The 15,628-nt window shown below is 39.1% G+C and overlaps 1 protein-coding gene across 2 annotated transcripts in view; it reads left to right on the forward strand.

Moving 5' to 3' along the window:
- Tmc1 (transmembrane channel like 1) overlaps positions 1-15,628 on the forward strand; it is a 157,619-nt gene that overhangs the window by 96,944 nt on the left and 45,047 nt on the right. The window lies entirely within an intron of this gene.

The raw sequence follows: 15,628 nt of genomic DNA on the forward strand, positions 1-15,628 counted from the left end.
TAATCATTCTTAGAATGGGGGAATAAAAGAAAGAAGTTAATTTGACTTGTGATTCCAGAGGGTTACAATTATGATGATATAGTAAAGGCGGGGAAATAGGCAGCTGGAGCAGCAGCTGAGATTACACATCTTGATTCACAAGTAGGAGGCAGAAAGAGTATAATGTGAGTCTTTTGGAACCTCAAAGTCTACCTTCATCGACATACTTCCTCCAAGAAGGTCATACCTCCTAATCCTTCCTGAACAGTTCCACCAACTGGGGACCAAGCATTTAAACATAACAGGCTATGGAGGTCTTTTTCTTTCAAGTCACCATATATGATTAATTCTGCTTGAGAAGGGCTGTGTTTCATAGGAGATAATTTTTTAAAGACTTAAAAAAAAGTCTTCTAACCTTGAGGCCTTAAACTTTTCAGTTTTATTGTGGTATAATTCACAGACCATTTAATTCACCCAGTATAAGTGTGCGACTTGATAACTTAAAGTAAATCTATGTGGCAGTAATTATAAGCCATCTTTATTAGAAGCCTGTCTGCAGTCCAGCCTTCACCTCCCAATCTCACACAAATTTTCCTCCTATGGTTTTGCCCTTTCCAAATTTTTCTGTAGGAATAAATGCAGTCATATGACACATTGTATTGTTAGTCTGGTATCTTTCATTTATTATGTCTTAGGTTTTGGTACACGTGTATCATGATTTATTGCACAGAAAGAACATTGAATTGCATGCATTTAATTTCCTTTGTTTATCTTTTCACTGGCGAATGATGCGTTTCTCCAGTGTTTTGATTATTTTGAGAATGCTACTGTATTTACTTGAATGCTGTTCGTAGACTCATGCTTTTGTTTCTTTGTGTAGATAAGCCAGAGAAGAATTACTGAGTATGTATGTGCCTACCTTTTTAGCAAGTTACTGGTGTCCAGAGTGGTTGAACGTTAAACGTTTCCACAGTAGTACATAAAGATTAATACTCGTCCAGATCTTTAGCAGTTGACGTTCTTATGCTTTTTGATTCTAGTATTCTCTATTGAAATTATAGTAGCATATTTTTAAATTCACATTTTCTAATTACATGTTGACAGCAGAGTTGCTTAGACCATGGGGTACAAAGTGATGTTACAGTGTTTTAATATGGAATGAAATGATTAGATCAGGCTAATGAACCTATCGTGGACCTTGGATATTTAATGATTTTTATGATGAGAACATTTACTATCTTAATAGTATTTAAGTGTGCAGTATTCGGTTATCTGCTATGCTTTGCAATAGATATAAATGTGATATAAAAAGCTCAGATATGCTGCTCCTGCCCAAGGGGATCCTTTTGCCCTTTAATTACCATTACTTGACTCCTCCCTTCCCTGTGCTCTGGAAGCCTCATTCCACTTCTTGTCTCTGTGTTTTGTTGATTAGATTGCACATAAGTGAGAACATGTGGTATTTGTCTTTCTGTTTGGCTTAGAAAGCAAGGAGCAGTTAGGAAACAGAACAGCAGCACAAGGCTTATTATATCAGATAAGACTGGATTGGTATTTCAGGCAAGGTAATGAAAGGTCTTTTACATTATAGTAACAAAAGAAATAAATGCAGTCAGACTCTAATGAGGATTCACTGAAGGATCTTTGGGAAATAAAATTAGCAAATTGCTCATGAATATTATCACAGAGACATTAATATTGTTGCTTTATGAGACATTTAAGTTTTATGGGCCTTGAAGTTTGAGGGCCTTGGTCTCCTTTGTTTTCTTCGAAGATTTTATTCTAACTTTGGCAGGGAAGGAGTTTAACTAATATCTCGATATTCTGTTTTCCCATTTGTGTCAGGAGAAAGATTCACTCCATCCTAGCATAAACAGAAATGAATGTGTGTGTGTTTGGGGAGCTCACAGTTATACAGATAACTATGTAGACAATGATAATTATAGATTAACATATATCAAGGGAAAACTAAAGTCAAAATACTTAACAACTAGAAGATAATTTATTTGTAACTAATCCTTATTCTAGTAAAGCTGACCTTTACTACTCCTACATTGTCGTTTGGGAGGTTAAGGGTGCCTGAGCTTTGCAATTTTTTTTCTTCAGTTCTTCAGGTAGTTCTTCAGTAAATGACAGGGCTGGGATTCTCAGCACAATTCTGAAGCTAGAAGTTGTTTCTATATGAACTGCCAGAGGCCCCTGAAGCAACTAGAATTTTAAGTTAGGAATTAGGAAAATAGAAGAATTTCATACATAGGATTACTGTAGAAATTATCCACCCCATGACCAAGATTTTAAATATGAGGAAAAGTGAGATCAAGGTCTTTGGCTGAGCAAGCCCTAATCAAAGTTTCTACCCATGTCGTATGTGCCAGCAGCATCGTTTCTGCCCTAATTTTCAGTAGAATTCTCATGGCTGTTTCTAGAAAATTGATTGGCTTTGTTCAATTCTGTGTCCACCCCAGAGGGGTGGGATGGAAGCAGTTTGATCCCATTTTCTACCTTGATAGTAAACTTTCAGTTTCCAAATCAGTCCTTCAAATGCAAAGGCAGATTTTTTACTTTTCTTGCCTGGGCTTTGACTCAATCATCTGAACAGTGAGTTCACAGAGAGATTTTCTCTATATCACAAGGTGAGTCCAGAATCCCACCACACTTCCTCAGAGGAGAAGAGATAGCTCTACATTCTGGCTTCCAAAGACACACCAGGAAGAAAAGGTGTGTAGTGACAATTCTGGAGTTTTTGTTTAAGAAACACAAATATAAGAATATATTTTCATTTTAATCCTAGGTATGGGATATGGGGCTTCTTTAGATTATCCATAGCAGCTGATTATGATTTGCTTTGTGCTCTGGCAGGGGAGTGATTTTGCCAGATGCAAGTAGTTTCTGTGATTGTGTGATGCTTGGAATTCTGGGGACTCTTCAGAAGGTATATAAGTGCTCAGTCCCTGAGAGGTGGGGTTGGTGTGGTTTGGTTGTTGGTTGTTGATGTTACCAGTTTGTTAAGTAGTTGTATTAAAAAAGATAACAAGAAATTAGATATCATGATGGTGAAGGACCTAAGGACCTTGATGCTACTAATCAGAAGGAAGTAGTTTAACAATAATATTGTCCCCTTTCCAACCTGGACTTTATTCAGGTATCTCTTTCTTTTCCTCTCTCTTTTTTTCTCTCTTATCTAGTGTTAGAGGTTTGAAAGAGTAGAAGAAAAAAGGTCAAGGGTAGTCGAAATACCTACAAAGTAGCCAAAGGCAGCTCCTACAAAGTGTGCTTGGGTCTAGTGTAGAGATGACTGGTAGATGGACAGTTAGGCCATGGCTTAGATTCTTTCTTCCATGTCAATTTAGCTAGGCCACTCTATGCAGACAAAGGAAGAAAAGAAAGCCCTTAAGTCTGCATTTACAAAACATTAAAAGCAGATACAAGTGTGACCTCTTGTGGTAGAAAAATCTCCTAAATAAAAAGAGTCAGAAAACCTTGTAAATGAATGGGATATTCTAAACAGCTTCTAATTTACTAAATCTCATTTGGGAGTCTTGGGACACCAATTCCAGCTTAGCTTTGTTACTTGGAAGCATTTTCCACAACTTATCAGTGTCTCTAATTAGTATTAGCAAGTATCAGGTGACACATGTGAGTGAAACCAGTTTTATGATTCCTCAGAGTCACAAATTAGCATCCACAGAGCAAGAGAGTTATGATCCCTTTTATTGAGCACCAAATGATAGGTTCATAAGGGATATCTATTTTATTAAAACTGTAAGAAATAGACTAATATACATGCTATAAACCAAATAGTCAGAAATGTTATAACTGGAATTAGTAGAATTAGAAAAAATGAATTTAAGTCTGTGTTAATTATCATTCTGTCACAACAAGAAAATATTAATTTATATAGAGATAGCTAATTTATATAGAGATTAATTTATGTGTAGAAAAGGGTTTATTTTGTTCATTGTTCTGGAGAGTCTGTTTCAAGGTCAGACAGACCCGTGGCTCTGGGCATCTGATGACAATGGTAGGGAGTAGGTTGTGGCACAAACTACTCACCTCGTGTCGCAAAGAAAAAAGACGAAGAAGAGACAATACCCTTGAAGAATTTTCTTTCTGATGTTCACAACAAGCAGATCCCTTTAGAGACCATCTCCTACCAGCATCAGCCCGAGGACCTTTAACACATGGGCTTTGGAGGGAGGCAGTTAAGATTCAAAGTTCAGCAACTGGTAACCAAGAGGATGTCTCTGTTGACAGGATACTTGAAGACACAATTATGAGATGGGGAAGGGGAAGAAACCATAGCTTCCATACTGTAGTAAGAAGAAGGAAGGAAGGGCAAGGGAGAATTTGGAAGGTGATTAAGCTGTCAACAGACACTGAGATCATATCATTGAAGAAACATGCTTAGAATAAAAGGGAACGCAGCCAGCTTTTCAGCTTGGGGGCTTCTTGCAGAATGTGGATGGGTAAACAATGAGTTGACTTTGCCTTCCGTTTTCCATGGGTCGTAAGGATGTGGGAGTTAGAAGGCGTTAAAAGGTCAGGGGAGAAGAGATAACATAATCATAAAAGTTAAATTTGACATTTAACATTACATTTTATCTTCATAACCAGCCTGCAAGATAGAAGCTATTAATATTTTTACAGTTGCCAAAGACAACACAGATAATTACGGGATGCACTGAAACTCTAACTGAAATCTGGTGGACTTCCACATTAAGTTGTGTGTTTTACTTTAACATCTCTTCTCAAGCCTGGTTCTGTCATATCAAGCCTTGAAGCTTGTCCTCAAAGGACCTTGGTTTGCAATAGTAGGAATGCTCATAGAGGGGCTTTGGTTTCTTTTATAACCAGTGTCAGCAGCTCTTTTAAATAACCTTTCAGAGTAACTGTGCTTACTTGGGATGTAGCTCACGTCAGTTTCTTCTTTTCTTATTGTATTGACCACATTCTGAGAGATTTTTGTGTCTTCCATATAGAATAATATATCCTAAATTTCAGTAGTCCAAATTCATCTTTATTTTCAAGGAGTCAGGTTTGAAAGGCAAATGTCTTTAGGATTTTTGAGAAATAGGCAACAAAACTATAATACATGAGAGAGGATATTTTGGGGGAGACTCTCATGGAGGAGAAAGGAGAAGGAAGCAAAAGCTAGACAAGTAAAGCATCCATAAATTAGGGGTGGATCTGACAACTGCAAAGGAAACTGAAGAGGGAAGACTATTTGGGAGGATTTGTATTGCTCCACTGCCTTAGTTAGGGTTTTCACTGCTGTGAAGAGCCATCATGCCCAAGGCAACTCTTATAAAGAAAAACATTTAATTGGGCTAGCTTACTGTTTCAGAAGTTTAGTTTATTATCATTATCGTGGGAAGCATGACACTGTCCAGGCTTGTCTCCACAGTGTCATACTTTCTCCAACAAGGCCACCTTTACTCCAAAAAGGCCACACCTCCGAATAGTCCCACTCTCTATGGCCAAACATTCAAATACATGAATCTGTGGGGGCCATTCCTAGTCCAGCCTCCATATCCACAATAACCTTGCTCTATAGTACATGCCCCATATGCTCAATCAATGGACTGGCATTGTGCATTGTATGTGGCCTCGGTATGAAGCATCATGTTGTACTCTGGTAGATCCAAAGTGTGAGAACTGGAGGCTGTCTCTGGAAGGCGATCTAAGCAGCATACCTCTACCCAAGGAGTCTGTTGGCCAGGAAGTGACTTTACCTCCTTCAGTTTAGATCAGAGCACTTATCATTTCCATCCTTGAACTTCAATAGGTTTATAATATAGGCAGCATGAATGTTTTGGCTTAGCCATTGTTTGTGCTTAGTACTGGGCTAGGTCAGCAGACACTCATCTCCTACCTAATCCTCCCTTCATGACATTACCCAAAACAGCTGACTAAGCTTCTGTGGAGAAAAGAAAACTTGTACATTTCCATTTCCATAGAGATGTGGGTCTTCCCTTAGCCAGACTATGACTGGAAGAGGTGAGGATCCTCTCATCTGAGTGTATGATGCCATTCTCATAGCTGGCATGGAGCAGGGTAGAATGTTGTCCAGGCACATGGCAACAGATGAGCAGTATCTGAGGGCTGTTACTCCTTGGCTAACATGTTTGCTTCACTTCCTCAATATCTAGTGCAATTTACTCAATAGGTTCATAGAGGATCATGAGAGGAAGAGACAACTGAAACTCAGTTTTTCATTCTAAATTTTTCTCTTGGTTCATTAGTTTCTTATCCTGCTACTCTAAGACTTCATTAAAACCTGCGTAAGTGGTGAGAGAGATTTTTCAGTCTGCCTTTAGATTTTATGATGTCCAGGACTTGTGGAATTGGGACTGTCACACCCTATCTTGACTTCCTTTGCCTTAACAACAAATGTCAGAGTCTGTCACTTTGATCAAGTCACAGCTGGCTAAGCAAGGCTGAGGCTCCCTGGGGATGTATGGCTGGTGCTTGCTGTACTTACATCAGGACAGCAGGATTCTTTCTTTGTGTGTAATAACAGAAACCGCGTCTCCTTTTGTGTTACTCGAATTGTTGTGCAAACATTCGATAAGCATTTGCCAGGTGACAGGCATTGAGGAAGGGTGGGCAAAGCCCAACCAAACCTCTGTCTTCAGGAATATAAAAATTTAGCAGAGCAGTCAAATAACATCAAAAAATGTAACAACCACCATACAAACTGCTCTGAAAGAGACATATAGTGTTGGGAGAACTGTACTGGAGAACCTGACATAGCTAAGGGAAAGAGATGAATGGAAGGAACAGCTGTTTCTGAGAAAAATAACCCTTGAATTGTACTCTGCAGAGTCTGTATACGTCCTGACCTGAGAAAGGTGGGACATTCTAGTGAGTAGAAGAGAACAGCAACTATCTTGTGGTGGGGAGATAAGAGAATGTGAAACCATGTGAGATCCTCTCGAATCTGGAATGTATTTTTTTCCTTAGAGTAATACAAAGTAGTTTAAGCAGGTTATTGATGAGTTGTGGCATCATCAGCCTTAGATTTTGAGAGGTCTAGAGACTGAACACATTAAAGGTAGGCAAGCTGAATAAGAGAAGAGTGGAGGGGAGTCCATCAGTATATTCTGATTAGTGACTAGGGCTGTGTGAAAGGCTGAATTCACCTGGCACAGCTCACTGTATTCAAACACCAACATATTAGATTTTAAGTCCACATCCTGCTAACTTATGTTTACAAATTTAGAAGTCAACCAACCAGCAAGAGTCTTAATATCATTTTTTCAACCTCCAATGTGCAGATCAAAGGAAAAGCACATATACATCTGTATATGAGTGTGTGCATGCCTGCATATGTTTGTATGCATGTGTATATGCATATATGTGTATGTCAAGAGATCAAACCCAGAGCCTTATATATCTTATACATATATTGGCAAATGTTCTGTTGCAAGGCTACTTCCCCAGCTGGTGGAAAGAAATTACACAGTAGTGTGTCTTTCCAACACTGAGAGCCTCTCAATTTTTTTAGATAAGAATTTTAGATGACATAGACAGATTAGATTTTTTTTTGTAACTTGAGAATGTCTCTCAGATGGTTTTTGATGTTTTAATTCACAATATTGAGCATAAGATTATACTTGTCATGTTACTGTGTTGAATGATAACCTGTGATTTATTAAAATGAATAAGCAGAGAGCAGACATCTAGGGATGAATGATTTAGGTGGCAATCTAAAGATGCTTATTCTGACTGAAGGTGCTAATGATCACTGAAAGCAATTTATTGACTCAGTCAATGCCAAACAAATCAATGGAACAAACTGGAGTGCCAAAGCAATGAACATGTTCCCTGCCTACGGCAATGCTATAATCTAATTGGTTGAGAAAACCAACAGTTGTTATGTAATGCTACGTTTTCAAATGATCAGATCCATCTTTTAGGCATATTAAAGTACATGCTGTTTCTTTATGGGTCTAATGTTCAGGTTTACTGGAATTTTATTATGTAGAGTTTTGAGAGAAGTGTGTCAAACTATAGTTATTTCCTATCTGCATTTTAAATAATTTGTTTGGAAAGGAGAGGCAAATAGCCATAAAAGTCCCATGTTCATTTCTTATAGAGACCTAATCAGAGGACCAATTTGAAACCCATAGCAGAATGGTCTTACTAATATGCAATCATTAATTAGGCCACTTGACCCTGAGGTGTGCTTATTCCCTAGAGAACCAATATAGAAAATTTTAATTTACCAAGCAGAGAAGCTATTGCACATTTTCCAAGTGGAATGAGAAGAGGAATGGAGGAGGGCTGTTAACTCATAGAGCCTATAGTATCTGAAGAGCTTGAGAAAACGTTTCTCTTTAAGATCTGGCTCTTGAGAAGTCAGCAGAAGCCACAGCCTAGGAAGACAATTTCAGTATGCTCAGAGACTGAGTGTATCCAAGAGATAGCAGATGGTACAGAAGGGTCTTGAAGCAGGATGCAAACACATACAGCAACTTACCCAGTGAGGACCCTTGTGATTATAGTTGCGAGTGTGTGTCTGTGTGTGTGTGTGAGTGTGTGTGTGTGTGTGTCAGAGAGAGAGAGAGAGAGAGAGAGAGAGAGAGAGAGAGAGCTTAGAAAAATATATTTGTTTTTGTTAATGTCTATATAATTGCCTGCTTCTCTATATATGCATCTTGTGTGTACAAGTGCCCATGGAAGCCTGAGAAGGCATCACGTTCCTTATAACTGGAGTTGCAGGTGGCTATGAGCTACCTGATAGAGGTGCAAAGAACCAAACCACGATTTCTGCATGAACAGCAAGTGCTCTTAACCACTTAACCATCTCTTCAACCCGACTTAGTGTTTATGTGCATGTTGGGGATTACAGATCAAGGTCTCATGCTTTCATGGCAGACACTGCAGGCCTGAGCCATTCCCAGTCCCTCTAAGATGATGACTTTTTAAAGTCATCTAAAGAACCCTCAAAAGGCAGCAGTGCAGAGAAGGGATCTTGTACAATGGAAAAATGAGGCAGAAACTATAGGATTTAGCTAGTGACTGGATACAGGCTGTGGACAAAAATGGGACAGCAATGTAAATGACCAGGTTTCTAGCAGAGGGAACATGGTGCCATTCTCCAAGAAAGGAGAAAGAAGTCAATTTGGGAAAGTGTTTGAAATGTGCTAATTCTCACCTGTGGATCATCATAATGGAATGAGATATGCCAGGAACATCAGGCTATGGACTCATAGTGTTAGTTATGGGCACAAAGTAGCTGAGCATGGTGGTCGCAAGACAGGAAAATGCACGTACTTTTTACAAAATATAACACAGTGCAATTAATGAAAGACACTTCATCATGGGATTTGCATACACTCCAGTTGGAATCTTACTGCACATCACCGCTAAGATGCCAGACAACTTCCCTGACCTCTTGCCAGATACATGTAAAATGTTTTATTAAAAACATACCAGCCTGGTAGAAAAACTAAATTAAATTGTGTAGCCTAAGTATTGGAGCAATGTTTGGCATACTGTAGATGTTTTAAACACCTGCTTTGAGTATCTAGCTCAAGAAAATATTCTTTTGTTGGAAGGAAAAAATGTTCCAAAGACAAAAATCTGATATGGACAAGTCAGTAGCCGAAGAAGGATGTATCAGCATCTCTGGCCTGTTCAGGAGGCAAAGAGACAAGGGCACTGATCCACAGGTAGACACCCAAACAAATGGGTTTCATCACAGCTTTGAGGAATGGAGTATTTGATATTATCTGCTGAAGAGAGATAGTCTGTGGAGGCTAAGCCCTACTTTGTCTCTCTAACACACAAATTATGCATCAAGAACCATGTATCAAGTCTCATCATGGTAAAACATAGAATATATGTCAGAAGTAGTATAACTGTGTCATATGCTAATATTATTTTGAGGTTTTTAGTGAAGCCTCTGTACTTATTTTCCTAGTGGCTACATGGATTTATAGTCCCACTATAGTGAACAAGGAGCCTTGCTGGTATTTGTTGTCACTGGTGTTAGCCACAGATGAACAAGTAAGAAAAATGTGGTGTATACCTCATGGAATTTTATTCAGCTGTAAAGAAAGATGAAATTACAATATTCAGAGGAAAGAAATGAAAGGACCTGGGAAGTATTCTGTTAAGCAAAGTTTTGAGAGTCAGAAAGATAAATATGTGTATGTTTGTGTGTGGGTATAGGGGACAGGAAAGGGGGAAAATGTGGTCTTAGGGTTGGGGAAGACAGAAGAGGATAATAGAACACATACATCATGAAGCTTGCAAAGGTGCTAGTGGGTAGAAAGAGGACAGAAGAGGACCTAGGGACAGGGAAGGGCTGGGGAAGGCACCAGAGCCAATGAAAGAAAATGTCACAGAGAAACTCACTACCCCATATGCTAATAAAACGCTAGTAACTAAACAAAGAAACAAATTAGAGCCCAGCGGCGTCTAGTCTAGGTTTTGGAGTCTGTGTGTCCACAAGAACAAAGGGATCTTAGAGATGAGCAAAGATTGAGTGGGAGACATAGGGTCTGATTAGGACACAGAGGTGACTATGGTGGCTCCCAGCTGTTGTCCACAAGGACCACAGGCTGTTCTGACATTAACTGAGGCTTCTGTTGGGTATTTTCTTTTCTTTTTTATTTTATTATTTTTATTTTTTTATTTTTTGGTTTTTCGAGACAGGGTTTCTCTGTGTAGACCTGGCTATCATGGAATCCACTCTGTAGACCAGGCTGGCCTAGAACTCAGAAATCCACCTGCCTCTGCCTCCCAAGTGCTGGGATTAAAGGCATGGATCACCACTGCCCAGCCTGTTGGGTATTTTCAGCCTCCACATTCTTTACTTTTTTTAAATAGTAAGTGATTTTGCTCATCTGTTTCACTCATACTCCCAACTTTCTTAATTGATTGGAAGAGGTAAAAGATAAAAATAACCAAAAAAAAAAAACCCAAAAAACAAAACAACCAAAACCAAAACCAAAACAAAAAAATCAGTGTAGAAAAGTAGACGGATTCAGTTCCTGCATAACAACCACCCCCTTCAGTGACATGCTTCATAAAAACCTACCTTCGTTGTCTACCAGTTTTAACTTTGTGGCTTTTTTTTTTTTTTTTGCCTGCAAAATAGTTGTCTGGCAGTTACTATAAATTAATGAGTTGCTTAACATAGTGAAATTAATTCACCATCCTGGGGATAGAGTTTTATCTTTCACAGGGAGTATTTATTTAGAATTATATGAAATCACGAAAACTTCTGATATGGATATTTTGCATGCAGAACTTTTGAGGAGCACACTGATCCACTTTTTCTCCTCTATCTCTGTGTTGTATTTACTGAATTCTGAGTTCTCAGTAAATATTACATAAACATAGAGCTTAATGCCTAGTGACAAAATAATCAAAACCTTCTAGCTTTCTCTCTTTTTGTGGTGATACGTGGGTGACTATGGACCAGAACAATTGCAGCCTTCAAGACTGGTTCTTTTCAATAACACACAAACATGCTGCCCAGAGCAGGAAAGGAAATTTTCTGTGCTGATTTGAAGTTTGGCTGTGGCTGTAGTTTATCTGTCACAGATTTGGAGGTGGAGAGGAGAATTCTCCCATAGGGAAATCAGGGCCCACTGACATAGCAACTGAATACAGCCTTGGCTGGCCTAGGAGTCATTGCTATTTTGGTCACTTCCAGATGTGCACTGCTATAGTTTAAAGCCTTTAAGGGAAGGGGAAAGACATGTGGCTTGCCCACTGCATGGCTGGGGAAAATGTTTCTCTTCTAGAACTCTCAACTCATATTTAACCATCACTATACTCCTATGATGGATTTGATAAAGCTTTTGAAATTAAAATTGAATTTAGCAATGCTTATGTGTTCACTTGATTGCATGGGTAGCAATAGGTGAATGGGAGAAAGCTTTATGAAAAATCAGCTCTGTCATGTCCCCCTCCCCTCATACACACGAGCATCAAGAAGACTCTCCCCTACATTGGTCCAGTCTATTATTTATGAAGTGACTGCTTTGAATGTACGTCGAATGGGACATGCTGTAGATGAGCCAGCTGCCTGTAGGAACTATTGTGCTGACCTCGCCAGCGGCTCGTCACGTGTTCTGTTCTCTTATGCTATTTTAGGTTGTCTTCTTAGCCCTGTTAATATTGTGATTATGAATTATAAAAGATGCCAGGTTATAATATTTATGGACATGGAGATGAAACACTTTGAAACCTTTTCAAAAAATAAGATGTCCAAGGACCATGATTTCCTGTTAGGTTGATGATGATATGTCTCATTTCTTGCTTTGCCTGTGAAGATATGGTGCTAATGTAATCCACATCTTGGGAGACAGAATGCATGGGAGAACTGAGTAGGTCAGTGGTCATGTGCATGGGGTATTGGCAAAAAACATGCCTCATGTTACATAACTTTTTCAAGGTCGAGTTTGTTTACCTGAACAATATGTATAAGGGTAGCAGCTACTGAATATTCATTTGTGTTAGTTGAGGGGCAATGTTGTGGTACATAACTTCTCCATTATTTAACTATGTTGTGAGCTAACCAGAGGAAACAATAAAGTTAAGCCAGGCATGAAAGGTGCAGTATCTTTTACGGAAAAGTAGATTTCACAGCCAGACCTCGTGCCTGGGCAGGTGTCCATTTGCATGGGCAGACAAAGAGAGTGTGTGCTTCCAGAAGGGAAGCATGAGCTCTCTCTTATCACTTCCACTCTAATCTCAGACTTGCTTATACTCCTTGGGAAGCAGTGAGGAATTTGAGAAAGGCTGGGGATGCTATACTTGGAGAATTTCTACTTGTGGAAGAAACGTTTGGTTGAAGAAGAATGCAAAATTCAGGAGCAACAACTTCTCAGGGTTCACTAGGTGGCTCTTTAAAAAGAAATAAGTTGTCTGATTGATACTAAATTATCAACAAGCGATATTGGCTGATACTGTTACTGTAGTGAGCACTCAGAATGCCAGGGTTGCATAAGGAAATGAGTAAGGCCTGCTTGCTGAGAAAAATCAATGGCGTAGAAAATACGTGTTGTCTCACACTTATAAAAAATAAACAAAGAGCTGAGGATGTAACATTTAAACTGAACCAGAGGTCAAGTGTCTGGTCTCATCAAATTCTGTTCTCATTGTCTCATCATAAAGAACCCAGCACAGTGGATCAGGACAGGTAAGAGGAGACCTCAACTGGATTAATGTAAAACAACTTGACAGACAAGAAGGAGCCAGATACTCCCACCAGGACACAGTGCCTTGGGATAAAGATTTCTGCTTCTTTGGCATTTTGCCCATTCACCCTATTTGATTTCTTATTGGACATAAGATTAGCCCCCTTACTCCCTAAAAGAAGTTTATATGAATTGTTTAACTTCAAATATTCTGTTAGGTTGAATTGGTCAGGGTTTGCCAGGTAAATAACCAATAACCAATATATATGGAAATTATAGTTTACATTTTATATATGTCTTTATATATTACACATAATTAAAAATTAATAAAACCTATAGAACATTATTTTAATAAACTCATATATAATATATGTGAAGATAATCATTTTACAAAATTGACCCACAATTATCAAGACTGAGACATTCCATAATCTTCCATCTATAAGCCAGAGACCTCTGAATCCTGTAGATTGAGTCCAAGTATCATGAGCACCTGGAAGCTCACTATGTGAGGTGCAGTCTGAGGGCAGGAGGTGATAAGAAGATGCTGTCCAGCTCACGAATTGCAACATGAAAGACAGGGTGCACATTTCTCTTCTGTCCATTAGTCTACTCAGAGTCTCTTTGGATGTGTTGTTCTGATGCTGGGACAGCAATTTGTTTTACTAATTTCCCCTATACCAATGCTAATCTCATCAGATACATGTCCAATGACACACTAGAAACTGTTTTACATAGGATTTCTGGTGACCACTAACCACCCCCCCCCTCGACTTAACCATCACATTTGACCTTCATTTCTTAAGATAAAGAATTGAAAGCACAGACCTATAGAGTACAGAGGGACTTAGCAGATGGATATTTGCCTATAGCCCTTACATCTCATCTCACCCTCGTTTAAATCCTTAGACTCATTTGAGGTGTGTGTGTGTAAACATTTTATTTTCTGCTGGTTCTTATGGTACTAAAAACAAAAGATGAAAAATGTAGTTTTCAGATCTTGTTAGTATCATGTTTGAACTAGCCATCATCTTTGTTTAAATCATCTTTCCTAGTTCCCTCTCTTCATTCTCCTTCTAGGACATATAAGCCAGGGCACTTTACCCCTTTTCTTCCTATGTTGGTTTACCTCCACTTCCTCTTCCTTCACTGGTAGGGTCCTACCAGTTGATGTAAATGACGTCTAAGACAGCCAAATGGCTTTTGTAGAAGTTTTAAAAGTAACTCACCTGATTTCAAACAAGTTACCCCCAAACTTGCAAATTATTTCACAAAGAGAAACAATTATGTGATTCTTAATGAGAAATGAGACAGGAGCTGGGGAGTGGGTATGTGATATGATGTTACAGAAAGAATGCCTCAGTATCCAAAGTGTGAAAAAGAAAGTCGATAGTAGAGAAAGTAGCATCAGAGCACTTCTGTGTTCTATGTGCCAAGAGGGGAGCATTTGGTGATTTGAGAAATGGTAGCTCTACCTGGGCAGATAACTTGAGGGAAAGGTGTACTGCACAGATGAGCATGGCTGTTATGAGGGAGTGATATCCATATGGCTAGAGGATACTCTGGTTCCAATATCATCTCACCTGCTTACTGTGCTAAGATATAGCTGAGATACATCCTCTATGGTTAAGGGGGAACCAATCTAATTATGTTTGAAGTGACAGGAAATGGATACTCAGTGCAAGATTTTCAGGAGGCACATTCTAGAGTTCCCTTATATGCAAATTCTTTAAGTGGTACCATGACAATTGTTTTGATGTTTAACTCAATGGAGATTTTACAGTAATAGCTCCACGTTGGAAACAGCCAATACTTGGTTGAAAATTTTATCTATTTAGATGTCAATGAAGTTCAGCTGAATCAGGAAGCTGTCAATCAATATGACAACCAAAACATTGACTCTATGGAACAAAATAATAGGGCGCATGTTAGACTGTGACATCAGTCAAAATTTTTATAAAAAATTATTTTTATTTATTTTTAAAATTTAATTTGTTATTATTTTTTTTACTTATTCACTTTACATCTCACTTACTGCACTCTTCCTGGTCACTCCCTCCTACAAGCCTTCCCTCATTTCCCCAGCCTCCTATGAGTGGGTGTGTACCCCACCTCCCTGGCACTTCAAGTCTCTGTGAGGCTAGTCGCTTCCTCACCCTCTGAGGCCAGACAGGGAAGCCCAGATAGAACAACATGTCCCACGGATAGGCAACAGCTTTTAGGATAGCTCCCACTCCAGCTGTTCAGGACCCACATGAAGGTCAAGCTGCACATCTGCTACATATAAGCAGGGATGCCTATGTCCAGTCTGTGCAGTGTCTTTGGTTGGTGGTTTAGAATCTGAGAGCCTCAAGGGCCCAGGTTAGTTGACACTGTTGGTCTTCCTGTGGAGTTCCTATCCCCTTCGGAGTCCGGCAATCCTTCCTTCTATTCTTCCACAAGAGTCTCCAAGCTCCGTCCACTCTTTGGCTGTTGGGTATCTGTACCTG

The sequence above is a fragment of the Grammomys surdaster genome, unplaced genomic scaffold (assembly GCF_004785775.1).
Source record: "Grammomys surdaster isolate TR1022 unplaced genomic scaffold, NIH_TR_1.0 141, whole genome shotgun sequence".
NCBI classification, from domain to species: Eukaryota; Metazoa; Chordata; class Mammalia; order Rodentia; family Muridae; genus Grammomys; species Grammomys surdaster.